This window comes from Ambystoma mexicanum, chromosome 13, assembly GCF_040938575.1.
Source record: "Ambystoma mexicanum isolate Mex_15411 chromosome 13, UKY_AmexF1_1, whole genome shotgun sequence".
Lineage (NCBI taxonomy): Eukaryota > Metazoa > Chordata > Amphibia > Caudata > Ambystomatidae > Ambystoma > Ambystoma mexicanum.
The window spans coordinates 200,258,225-200,272,595 of NC_090938.1; positions in this window are offsets into that span (position 1 = coordinate 200,258,225).

Genomic DNA, 14,371 nt, shown 5'->3' on the forward strand with positions numbered 1-14,371 from the left:
CGGGAAATACCCCTTCCAGTCAATCAAATATTGCAGGACACCCCTGTGATAATGGGAATCACAAATCCCAGCCTCCTCATATTCCGGACCAGATGAAGTCAGAACCGAAGGGGGAGACACTGTGACAGATGGGTGGAAACGATTACGTACATCTCGTCGCAATTGTGACACATGAAAAGTGGGATGAATGCGATTCCATGATGTAGGTAGTTGCAGTTTGAAGGCCGCCAGCCCCCTTTTGCCACAACCCGAAAAAGGCCTGAAGAATCGGGGAGACAATTTAGATGGAACTAAGTGTCTCGGTAAGTATCTGGATGCCAGCCAAACAAAATCACCAACCCCAATACTAGGAGCTGGAGTGCGGTGCTTGTCTGCATACTTCTTTATCTGTGATTGTGCATCCTGAAGAGCCAGACAAGCCCTCCGATGTCCTTCTTGAATACAATCAACCATTTTGTCAACATCCAGAAACGAAGAAGGACATGGAGTGGAAGTTGGGAAAAATGCGGGGTGAAACCCATAAGTACAAAAGAAAGGACTGGATTTTATGGAAGAAGGTGAGGCATTATTGTATGAAAATTCTGCTAAAGGTAACAGGGCTTTCCAATTATCTTGCACCGAAGATACATAACATTGGAGATAGGCTTCCAGGGTCCGATTTAATCGCTCAGTTTGTCCATTGGTCTGTGGATGATATCCTGAACTTAGTGCTCTAGAGATTTCCAAGATGTTGCATACTTGTTTCCAATAACGAGATGTGTATTGGGAACCACGATCCAAAATTATTATCTCGGGCAATCCATGAAGTGAAAAAATATGGTTCAAAAAGATTCGAGCCATATGGGATGCAGTGGGTATGTTCGGACAGCGGGATGAAATGGGCCATTTTTGCGAAGGAATCCACCGTAACCATGATCGAGGTACACCCCTCTGAAGGTGGTAGATCAACTATAAAATCCGTAGAAATTATTTGCCATGGTTGAGTAGGAATCTTCATTTTGACTAATTAGCCTATGGGAGGTCTGCAAGGAGATTTGGTCTGTAAACATATGGGACAGGAGGCAATATAGTCCTGGACATCTCGTCCTAGTGACGGCCACCAGAAATGTCTCTGAATCAGATCAGATGTATTCTGAACACCCCGATGACCGGCTGCTCTGGTGTCATGGCACAATCGTAGTACTTCCTTTTGCAGTGTCTCAGTGGGGATATACACCTTATGATCCTTATACAAACATCCTCTTCTCTTGGTAAGTTGATATCTTGTTATGAAGTCGGAATCATTCTCTAACACCCCTTGGGAATCTTCTTCAATCCTTTGTATAAAACTATGGACGACAGGAATGAAAATGGCCTTTGGGAAGATAACTTCAGATTTAAAGGAATGAGGTGCTGAGTGTTCCTTTCTGGACAAGGCATCAGCTCTAAGATTACATCTGCCTGGGATGAAAGTGAAAATGATGCGAGAGGGAGAAAAGAAATGTGTCCATCTGGCTTGTCTGCTGTTCGTTGTATGAGCTTATTGTAGAATCCGTAAACTATGGTGATCAGTTCTCACCTCCACAGGGTGACGAGCTCCTAAAAGTAAATGCCTCCATTCCTCAAAAGCTCTCTTAATCGCCAACAGTTCTTTCTCCAGCACAGCGAAGTTAAGTTAAGCTGCTGATAATGTTTTGGATAGATAAGCAACAGGTATTTCTACTCCTTTAACATCTGCTTGTAGTAAAACTGCTCCTGAGGCATCCGACTACACAATACATTGTCACGACTGGTCTGGCGTAATCAAAATAGGAGCTTTGGAAAATAATTCTTTAAGTGTATCAAAGGATTGTTGGGTTTCAGATGACCATACAAAATGAACATCTTTCTTCAGAAGAGTAGTCATAGGTAAGGTGAGAGATGAGAAATGTGGAATAAACCTACGATAATAGTTTGCGAATCCGAGGATTCTTTGAATATCTTTGACCAATGCTGGAACAGGCCACTCCATTACCGCAGAAACTTTTGTCAGATCCATTCATATCCCTTGGAAGGATAATATGTACCCAAAATAGGCTACTCTGGGTTGGTGGAATTCACATTTTTCAATCTTGCAATAAAGATGGTTAGATTGTAATCGATGGAGTACCTCTCGTACATGTCAAACATGGTCAAGGATTGAAGAGCAGAATACCAAGATGTCATCTAAGTATATAATCACATAATGCAATAAAATATCCGCAAATAAATGATCCATAAATCTTTGAAAGATGGATGGGGCGTTAGCTAGTCCGAATGGCATCACCCTGTACTGATAGTGTCCGAAGGGGGTCCGGAATGCCGTCTTCCATTCACCCCCCTCCTTGATACGTATCAAATGGTAGGCTCCACGCAGATCTAGTTTAGTATAGATAGTAGCGTCTTTAGCCACCTCCAAAATGTCTGGAATGAGTGGCTTCAGATATTTGTCTGGAACAGTGATCTTGTTAAGACCCCTGAAATCTATACACGGGCGGAGCTCAGATGTATTTTTCTTTGGAATAGAAAATAATGAGGATGCCGGAGAAGAAGTAGACTCTGTAATGAGACCGTTCTTGAGATGAGTATGCAGGTATTCCTTGAGTACCTCTTTTTCCTTTTCTGAAAGTATGTACATGCGTCCAACCGGCAAGGGACTATCGGGAATTAACTTAATGGTACAATCATCTGTTCGGTGTGGAGGAAGTTCAGAGTATTCAATGAGGGTAAAAATGCTACTATAGTCCTGATATTCAAGTGGAAGTGCAGTGATTTGATTCAGAGTTGTGCTTTTCGTCGGTTCTGACTTATGAAGGGTGATCTCGGGATGTGTGTTCTGCATTTCCCCTAAGCAATGATGTACACAATATTACGATCCCAGAAAGAAATTACTTGCAGCCCAGTTGATATGCGGGTTGTGTCTTTTTAACCAAGGCAGGCCTAGAATGATCGGATAATGTGCTGTTTTTATCAAATCAAAAACCAGGGTTTCCTGATGGGATTCTACTCTCATGTTTATAGGCAAGGTCTGATCCTTAATGGGTCAGCCAGGGTTTCCTGATGGGATTCTACTCTCATGTTTATAAGCAAGGTCTGAACCTTAATGGGTCCAGAGGTGAGAGGACTCCCGTCAACACTTTCTACTGGGATGGCTACCGATTTAGCAGATCGAGGAATATTGTGAGAGACTGCCCATAGGTCATATATAAAATTACCTGCCGCTCCACTATCTATCAATGCCGAGATGTTGACCACTTTTTTATTTTCCCAGGCTAAAGTGATTAACAAAACCATCATAGTGTTAGAAGAAGGAGGAACATACTGTGAAGAATGGGTTATCATAGAGGAACGATTAATGATCTTGCCTTCCCAAACCGACGTTCCCTTCCCGGTCGGGTGTTGGAGTTTCCCTGTTTCCTGGGAGGTATAATAGGGCAATCTCTTATTGTATGTGAGTCAGCCCCATAATACATGCACAGACCCAGCGTCTTTCTTCTGTTTCTTTCCTCTGCTGAGATTGGACCCCTGGCAGATCCCAATTGCATAGATTCTTCTTGAGGGTGCACTTTGGGAGGAATATGATACCCTTCACCTAATGATCGATAGACTTTCCCCTTCTTCTTTTCAAGTCTTCTCTCTTGAAGACGATAATCCAACTGCATGACTAAGGTGATAAAATCCGCTAAAGTATGAGGTCGGGCCACCCTGGATACTTCATCCTTTCATTCCTCTGTGAGACCCCTACGAAATATGGTGATTAGGGCATCATCTGGCCAGGCTGTGTCTGCAGCTAATTGTTTAAAATTGGTGATATAGGTGAGGATATCTTGGTTTCCTTGTTTAAAGTCTAGAATTCGTTCTTGAGAACAAATAGTTACCTCCTGTCTCCCAAACATGCTTTTGATACTATTACAAAAAGCTTGGTAAGAATCCAAGATGGGATTATTGCTGGTGACCAAAGGCGTCGCCCAAGCTAACGCGGCGCCTGACATCTGAGAAATCATTTGTCCCACCTTATCACGGTCAGTGCGGAAATAGGCTGCCTTAAAAATTAACTGAACACTACAAGACTCCAAAAACACCTTTACCTTATGGGGGTTCCCATCGAACTGCCCTGAAGCCAAAGGACTAGGAGGTAACTCTGAACACTGAGGAGAACGACCCACTTGATGCCGTAGCACTGCATTTTCTTGTTTTAGCTGTTGGACTTCAGCCGACAGTGCCTGAACGGCTGCAACAAGTTGTTGCACCTGTTGTTCCATTTCTAATAAACAGTACTTGTGACTGTGCTGTGTTTACTCCAGTTAAATGGCAGGAATAAACCCAAAAATCGGGCGTTGCTAACTGTTATTCCTATAAGGCAAATAATAATATAACTGATAACCACACAGTCACAGTAACAAATAATACACTAACCTGTTCCTGAGACTTGAATTTGTAGAGTGGAGAATTCTCCTAACCTCCCCTCACCACCCAGATCAAAGTCAGGGACGTGAGAGGCGACCAGGGAAACCCTCTTGGGGAAGAAAACCCGGGATGGATTTTGTGCACTGAGAATGTTCCCTGAAACGCCTCCGCTTTCGTCTCAATCTTCTTTCCGAAAATGGAAGTTCTGTCACTTCCGTAATGGAACTAAAAAGAAAAGAAGATGTTAAGCCTGAATCCCTTGAAGCTTAACTTGATTCTATTGAAACAGTGATTACCCTTTAGCTGAAATTAGTATGGAGCAGAAGTCCAAGGGGAGGAGTCCTGACGGTATTCATGTTGGATCTTGCTTTAATACTGCAAAATGGAATGCCAATATTAATGGAGAAATAGAGAATGAAAAGAAAGTGGAGGTGTGGAAATCATATGGGAATGTGCCTACCAGTCGTCGGGATGTAATCCGCCTCCTAATCTTAACAGAAAGAAAGGATCTGTTGTTCTGCTGCAAGGTGCTATGGGAATGGTAGTTCTTGTGAGTGCCTTGAGGACGCTTAAGTGAAAACGGAAGAATAAATAGAATAGAATCCTTTGACCAATACTAATTCTGAGAAAGGCGTATGAGGTTGGCAACGTACCACTTGGAGAATGCTTGTATAAATGGAGGGTGAGGCTTGTTAAGGGGAAAGTGCAGGCATGGCCATAGAGAAACCTTCGTATCTGGGAGCGGAAGGAAAGAAACAGGGAATGATTGCGAGCAGTAGCAAAAGTAGAGATCGCAAGAAAGGTAGAATCATATGGATGTACCGATACTCACTTAGCGTAGCAACGCGCTGTTGTACAGGACTGGCATCCTGAAATAATGTTACTTCCTGAAGGGGTGGAGCCAACCCTGTTGCGGTCTGTGGAAAGACTGTACCGTAACTCTCAGGAATCACAGCCATCTTGCTAGAACAGTGTTGTCCGGATCGCACTCGTCGCCAGTGATGCCACACAGACCATCAATGATGGCGATCCATAACAGAATGTAAGTTGAAGGGAGGCACCCACTGTATCACCCATACATCACTCATACTGCTCGAAACTGGTATGAATGTACCTGGGAGGCAGGCACCCACTGGATCATCCATACGTCATTCATCCTGCTCGAAACTGGTATGAATGTAAGTAGAAGGGATGCACCCACTGTATCCTCCATACATCATTCATACTGCTCGAAACTGGTATGAATGTAGGGAGGCGCCCACTGGATCCTCCATACATCATTCATACCGCTCGAAACTGGTATGAATGTAAGTAAAAGTGAGGCACCCACTGGATCGTCCATATATCATTCATACTGCTCGAAACTGGTATGAATGTAAGTAGGAGGCATGAACTCATTGGATCATCCATACATCATTCATACCGGTTGAAACTGGGATGAATGTAAGTAGGAGGCATGAACTCATTAGATCACCCATACATCATTCATACTGCTCGAAACTGGTATAATTGTAAGTAGAAGGGAGGCACCCACAGGATCCTCCATACATGATTCATACTGCTTGAAATTGGTATAAATCTAAGTAGGAGGCATTAACTCATTGGATCATCCATACATCATTCTTACTGCCCGAAACTGGTATGAATGTAAGTAGAAGGGAGGCACCCACTGGATCATCCATACATCATTTACACTGCTCGAAACTTGTATAAATGTAGGGAGGCGCCCACTGGATCACCCATACATCATTCATCCTGCTCGAAACTGGTATGAATGAAACTAGGAGGAAGGCACCCACTAGATCATACACGCGTCATTCATCCTGCTCGAAACTGGTATGAATGTAAGTAGGAGGCATGAAGTCATTGGATCACCCGTACATCATTCATACTGCTCGAAACTGGTATGAATGTAAGTAGAAGGGAGCACCCACTGGATCCTCCATACACCCCGCAGGGCCACAGCTTTGATCCCTTGCATCCCCATCATTATTCCCCAGTCAGTTCTCCATGGGTGCCTAAGGAAAATATGTTGGGTTCCTGCCCCAAGAAAAGGTACTGTGACGCATGCCTCTACAAGATAGGCTGGTCGTACCCATGATGCACTGGGAGGATTGAGCATACCGCGGAACACTAACTGTAAGGTGTATGAAGAACTAGAACGGTCTGTCTCTGAGCGTCATTATTTTTGTAAAAACTACTGTCACACCCACACACCGTGCATTACTTAGGGAGACGCAATGATGGTGAGTGTGTTCACTCATCATTGATCCCAAGGCAAAGGTTGAGGTAACCTGATCAAGCCTTTGTGCCGGAAGTGCTTACCCTAATTCATGGGTCTGCAATGTTTGACTCTCCAGATATTTTAGACTACATCTCTTATTACCCCTACCAAACATAGCCAATGCAGAGGGATCATGGAATTCGTAGTCCAGAACACCAGGGGAGCTGCACGTTGCAGATCCCAGCCCTAATGGGTCATTGACTGAGTCACAATGATGGAGCTTGAGGGTGAACGTGACTCTGCTCCTACCCAGGCAATGAACAACTGGGGAGCGGGCCAGTAAAATCAAGCCCTTGGAAGGGGTTATGCTGGCCATGCGAAGGGGTGGTCTGGGATGTGGATTTCAGACTCAGGCGGCAGGAATCATTTCACCCCTCAATGATCCAGCACAATTTGCATGCTCCAGAATATCTAAACATTCAAGTCATTGGGTTATCCATGGAGATGAAGTGCTGGTGGTGCCATTATGTGGGCTACTATATTGTGCAGAAGTGTTATAGTGAGGGGGTGGGGTACATATATCACATCCTGGTGCAGCTGCAAGCCAGGAGAAATCTGATGTTGTTTTTGGGAACTGAGAGCCAATTGAAGTCTATAGAGGGTCATGGGGCTTGACTTGAGGGTGAGCTGAGTCCAGGGCTGGTGGCAGATGCACTGATGGGCACACGATCAGCTGTTCTCAGTCCGCGCTCAGAGAACTTTGTTCCTGTTTGTTTAAAAAACATTCTTTGCATTTCAAGTACAAAGAAAGTAACACGGACGCAACATGTCTCATTGTTATCAGCAGAAGAAAAGCAGGGAGCCATTAGAGTGGAAGCGGACCATCCGGAGTTGCTATAGTCACTGGGATGTCTTTTAAGAAATGTGCATTTTGAATGATTATACATGAGAGGGATACAAAATTAACTCCATGTTTTTGAAGCAATGTCTATAAACGTGTGAACTTATGCATGTTGGTTCCATATTACAGTTGCAAAACTCAGATGTGATTTTATCTTTGCTTGCTACTTATTTATTTAATTCAGGATGGGGAATCATGCAATCGTATTGTTTTTGCTCACCATGAAACACATTGTGTATAGGCTCTATATAAATACACTATCATGTCATATCACCATGTTTCTGTAATTATTTGTATTTTGTCATGTTCATTTATTATGTGATTTGTGTATATTTTAAGACATCACTATAAATCAGAATATTGCTTTAGCACTGGGTTTACAATCATAATATATATCTGTACCAATTACAGCTAAGCAGAAGAGGTCAAGTGCCTAGTTTGCCGAGTGGCTCAAATTGCACCTTCACCACTAGACCAAAGTGTGCAATCCTCGGCCAATCACAGAATCTCACTGTGCCTTATTTGCCCAAATTGGTAGTCGTTAGAAGGGATTCAAGGTACTTAAAAAAGCCTTCCCCATAGTTAACTAGACTGCAGTATAGTATTGACAAAGCTAATAATTATGGCTTGTGGATAGTGAAAATGTGCACTTTGTTGGAAACGAGTCAGCATACCTAAAAAATGTGTTGCTTTTAAATGTCTGGTTCAAACTGAGTATATTGGTAACAATTGATGTTGCTGATTGTTGCTAAGAGCTTCAGTAAATTAAAATGAATAAAATGATTTCTGTTCTTCGATGACTGAAGAGAGGCTATTGACTATCTCTACTTTCAATTAAAAGCAAAATAATGAAAAAAGTAGGCAACAGCCATCAATTGTTTTGTATCGTATTGTTATCATTATTTGCATAGCACCCTTTTCCCATTTGTATGGCCTCAATGTGCTTTGTGGTTGGAACGCCTTCGGTGACCGTAGTCCATGTGTGGGAGATACTAAGAGTTAATTTAAAGATGCGTGTGTGCATTTTGCCAGGTTGGGAAATGGGTGGGCTGGCTAGGCTCCAATAAGCAGCCTGGAGGTCAGGGACGTGGGCGGGTGCTGTTGGTGGTTTAGGATAGAGGGCTAGTGCCGGAGATTTCATGTTTGCCCAGCTAGACTGACATTTTTCATAGGTTTGTCGCTCTATACTAATTAGCAGGGGTGTTGAGGTACGTCAGGGCTTTCAGGGTGGATGGCTATGCGAGCTGCTAGACCAGAATTGCGTAGTCATAGCTACATTCTAGAGTGCATGGATGGGTGGCCGTGCCTGCGGCCTGTATCCACAGATGTGGTGCAAGGTATACATACCTTAAACCCGGTCAGAATTCCTCTTTGATGTCGTTTTCCAAGGTCCAACACAATTGGCGGTCTCGCCAGTTGTGGTCTCCCTAGGTTTAAAGTCTGAGCAGTGAGAGAGTGGCCCGAAGGGACGGGGGGAATGTTGTATGATCGTCTGTCAGAGAGTGGGGTGGGCGAGATTTGTCAGTGCGCAGATACAAATGCTGCCGGCCTACGTGGAGGTTTGGATGGATAGGTGTGTTGTTGGGTTTGGGCCAGTGTTTCTGTGCGCATAGCAACAGTCTAAAGTGCAAAAGGGTTTCAAGAAGAAGAAGGGAAGAGCCAGGTTTTGAGGGCCTTTCTGAATGCAAAGTGATTGTCAATGTTGCGGATGTGCATGGGCAGAGAGTTCCAGATGATCTGCACTTAGACGAAGAAGGAGGATCTGCCCAGTCTGGTGGAGTTATAGTGTGGGACAACTAGGAGAGATGCTGTGCCAGATCTGAGTGCACTTGAGGGGTGGTAGCGAGTGATTTTGCCTCAGAGCAATTCCGGGCCAGTGTTGTAGATGGCATGGTGAGTGATGCACCTGGCTTTAAAGGTAGTGTGTTAACCAATAGGGAGCCAATGGAAGACTCTTAGTGTAGGGCTGATGTGTTCTCTGGGGGGATGCCAATGAGCAGGCGGGCCACAGCGTTTTGGATTCTTTGCAGTTTCCTTAGCTGAAACACTGGTGTGCCTAGGTAAGGCAGTTTCCATAATCTAGCGGGAGAGGATGATCGAGATGATGGCAGAGAAACAGTGAGGATAGGTGAGATAAGGAGAGGTCGAAGATGCGTAGATGAAAGAAATAGGTTCTTGATACAGAGTTGATGTGTTAGAAGAGGGATAAATCCATGTCCATCCAAGATTTTTCACTGAGGTGGAGATTGCCGGGGCGTGCAGGGGGAGGGGCTAGGGACTGAGGCCAGGGGATAGGTTAGGGAAGGAGCAAGGTTTTTCCGCAGACTTGGATTTCTGTTTTCCCAGGATTGAGGATGAGGTGGGTGGTCGTCATCCAGTAGTCAATATCAGAGGGGCATGATAACAGATCTGGATGGTTGGGGCCTGGTGATTTTGGGATTTTATGGATGATCTGGGTGTCACCTGGTTAGTTGTAGCAGATGATATTGTGGGAGTGGGGGAGAGGGTACAGATAGATGTTGAAGAGGGGGGGAGACAGGGATGCTCCTTGTGGGACCCCTTTTGGTACTGGTCGTGAAGTAGCGGTGAAAGGGTGGAGGAGCATGATCTGTGAGTGATTAGAGATGAAGGAAGAGATCCAAGTGAGGGCTGTGTCTTTGATTCCTAAAGAGTGTAACCTGTCAAGGATAGTGGTGTGGTCGATGGTATTAAATGCAGCAGGGAGGTCCAGGAGATTGAGTGCAGTGCATCCTTCCACTTCTGCTGTTCTTTTTATGTCATCCCAGACAGACACTAAGGGAGATTCCGTTCCTCTGAGCGATTTGAAGCCAGATTGGGCAGGGTCTGGGAGGTTGTTGGCTTCAGTGAAATGGCCGAGCTGTTTGTATGCTGTACGGTCCATGAGTTTGGCTATGAAGAGCATGTTGGAAATGGGCTTGTAGTTCTGCCAGAGGAGTGGGTCAAGTGTCGGTTTTTTGAGGAGGGGTTTGATGTAGGATATTTTTAAGGTTTCCGGGAAGGTTCCCAAAATTAGGGAGTGGCTGAAAATTGAGCGTGCGATACTGCCTGCACAGGTTGAGGCCAGATGTTTTACTGGAGGGCGGGTGCGGTTAGGTCCACAGGTGAACCCGATAGGCTGCTTTGTGTTAGGATTGAGAGGAACTCCTGCTGTGAGATTGGAGAGAAAGAGGGGAAGGTTTGTATCGGGAGGTGGGTTTGGCCGAGGTGGGCTGTGAATGGGCAATGGGCGCGGGCATTATTTCTAATTTAGAGATGATAGCGGAGTGTCTGCTGATAGCGACGTTGTGAAAGTGTTCTGATAAAGCATCGCATATTGGGAGTTGGTTGGAGGGGGTGGAGCAGCCCAGAAAATTGAGGACTGGCTGACTGTGTTGGTGGTGCAGGTAGAGGAATTGAATTCAGAGATCAGCTTGAATAGGTCACTCAATGGGTGCAGGGATTTGGAGATTCTGTTCCATTAATACGATTTCTTGGCTTTGTGTGTATTTCTGTGCGATAAACCTTAAGCTGCGAGGCCATTCTGCCATGTGTCAATGGATTTTTGTGCAATCAACGCTGCAGAATATGACTCAAGGTTTTCAATATTTTTAGGGCTGGGGTGAACCATGTGGGTGAGGGAGCATGATCTGAAGGTGGAGAGGGAGCAGAGTGCTACAGATAGCCAGTGATCGAAGTCAGAGATGGTCCAAATGGAGAGGGGCAGAGGTCAGGGAGGCTAGGAGGGTCTCTGCCAGGTGCAGAGTCAAATAGTTTCCTTCCAGAGGCGGATTGGGTTAGTGACCCCAGAGCTGCCAGAAGCATATCTGGGTCCAGAGAGGAGAGCAAGAAGAGGATGGCAGAGTGTCAGAGAAGACAAGCAGTCATGGTGGTGGTGTGGTGAGGAAGTCTGGTGAGCCGAAGATAGCATCTAGGCTGTGACAAGCAGAGTAGGGCGGCCCTGAGACTAGCTGTGTTATATGCAACATTTCCAGGTTGTATAGGTAGCATGTTGATCCAGATGTTGAAATCCCCTAATACTGTGTGGTGGGGGTGGGAGACCGTGAGGGCTTTTATGGAAAAGCTTAGGGATTCACAAAGCTTCTATTGTATCCCAAGGGTCAATGGGGGCACAATTTGCTGTGCGTGAGCAGGAATTTTCCCTGGTGGGTTTTGTAGTCTATGCTGCAGGCTTGTTAGTCAGAGTGTGAGGCGGATCAGGGAGCTTTGTGAAGGATGCCAATGCCGCCTGCCCTGCTGGCCCTGTTTTGCACATTACATTTGTAACCCGGAGGGAAGGCTTCATGTGCAGTCGGCCAGAAGTCTTGGTTGAACCAAGTTTTGGTGATGAAGAGAATGTCAGGGAATTCAGATGAGATTAGGTCATATATATTGTGGCAGTTTTCTGTGACGGATCTGTCATTGGTAAGATGCAATTCAGGTGACTGTTTTTTTATGACAGTGTGTGGGGTTTCGTTTCTGGAAGGGTGCTGGAAGAGAAGGCATGGCCACCAAGGGATGGGGACGGGTGCATGCGGATGTTGGAGAGGGTAATGGCCGGTACAGTGATTGAGGATGTGATGGGGTGGGAGGGCTGGAAGGTGCAAGGGTTGGCTTGTGGTGTGAGGGGGGTTGAATCAGTGCCAGGTCCAAGATGTGTGTGTGTGGGGGAGAGGTGTCGGTAGGGGGAGGAAGTTGGTTTCTGCTTTAGGGTGATGGGGCAGAGGCTATAAAAGTTATTGGTGGATGTGTGGTCAGGGCTAGGATGGTGGATAGGAGTGTATGCAGGCCAGGGGGAGGATTAGCGAGCCGGGCACTGGGGACCAGGTGGGTTAGTGGAGGTTGGGTGGACAGAATGTCTCTTGTGATGGGGGTGGAATTCAAGTCGGGGTTTGGGGTGTGGAGGGGTTGAGAGCCTGGTGACAATCGCCAAGAGCTTTCTGGGGAGGAGTGCATGGCGTGTGGGCCTAGGTGGGCTATTTAGCGGGTAAAGGAGCGATTTCACTGGGTTATGGAGTGCCGGGGAGGAGGTGAGGGTGTAGGTGTGAGAGCTATTTTTATGTCTGGGTGGTAGGTAGGTAGAGTTTTCCTCAATAGGAGTTGCATGTGAGGCAAGGTGTCCTTCAGGTATTTTGAGGGAGCTGGGGCATGTGGGTATAGGGTGGGGGTCGGCAAAGCGAGGGGTGGATGCAAGGATTGAAGTTAAGGTGCTTTAGAGATGCAAAGCAGGGATCTGAGTGGCCAATTGCCTCCTGTTGGGCAGGTGAAGCTAGTTGGGCTGCAGGGGGAGTGGTCTAAAATGGGTTAGGCCTGGTGGGAGGGCATGAGCTGGAAGGACAACCTATGTTGTAGGGCAGGGTGGATAATTCAGGGGAGCAATGCCTTGGCAGGAGGAGGGTGTAAGTCGTAGATTCTCAGGAGTGCTAGGATGGGAGGGGGGTAGCGACATGTAAGGATGGTGTGTGACCAGGTCATATGGGGGCCTTTCTGGCGTGCCAATTGAAACCTCGAATTGTCGAGCCGTTAGCCATAGTGAAAGGTTGTGAGTGTGGAGGTGTTAATTTAGTATGAAGGTGAGAATAACTTGTCTGATGTTATTCGAGGAGTACGAATGAGGTCAAGGCAGCTTTACCTGGTTCTGCACGGGTGACTACAGGAACCCGGCCCTGCAGTGCCTCCCAAATTCGAAATGAGATTGCAGCAGAATATCACCAGGGAGAGATCAGAAGTGGCAGATTTACGTCAGTGAGGGTTCGGGGGACAAATGCAAGTGTAGCAGAGTGTGGCAGTGGTGAGACTAAAAGCAGCGAACACAAGTGTGACCACATACAACAGTGGCAAGATTAACAGTGGCAAACCTACATTAGGAGTACTCTGGGAAGCGAAATGCAAGTGTTCCAGATCACAACAATGGCGAGCATTAAAGTAACAAACACAAGATAATGCAGCAATGTACTAGAAGCAGTGCTCCAGATGAGATGTGGAGGTTGCCATATTTTATTCCCTATTCTTTAAAATTGGGAGAAAAATTATTTTTTTAGGGTAAAAATGTAAACCCAACTCCCTATGGGATTATTTTATTTTAGAAGTGGGTAAAAACAGTATTTAACTGGAAAACAGAAATGTTTTTTAAAAGATAAGTTTACGTCTTCTGATCAGGAAGTAATAGTTCCTTCCAATTGTACCACGTGCACTACTGGTCCCAACATATCCAAGGAGCTCTGTGGGTGAAAGTTGGGGACAAGGGTTTGTGTCTGTTTTCAGAATTTCTTTGGGGGGGGGGATATTTTTCATCCCCATTTTTATTTTTTGGGAGCATTTGCCTATTTCTAAGGAGAAAAGGTGCCCAGTACACCAATTATCTGTAGAACAGGCTAGTATTCATGATTAATCTAATTTCCACTGCATTTTAGACACCTAGGCATTGCAACTGTTCTCAAGGTGCACTGCTCGTCTCAATCAGCACCATATGAAACATACCAAAATGACAGTGGGGCCCACGCATTCCTTTCCTAGCATTACATCTGTATACAGGAATTCATTCCTTCACTGACAATTGTAGCGTTGCTACATGGATGGTTCATGGTACTTGTACCCTCTTACTCCTTTGTATCACAGTTCTATACACCGTGACAGACTCACCGCGGTACTCTTTCATCGTGGGGACATTCCCATGCCGTTTCAGTGTAGGATTAATGGCACATTATATTGTGTTATTTGACCTTCATTGAATGCAACAGCAGAGTGGCCGCCTGGCCCCTTTAATGCAAGACAAAGATTCATGCTACTGATTACGATTAGAAAGACAATAAGCCTCATTACGAGTTGGCCAGTATTCCGGTGGT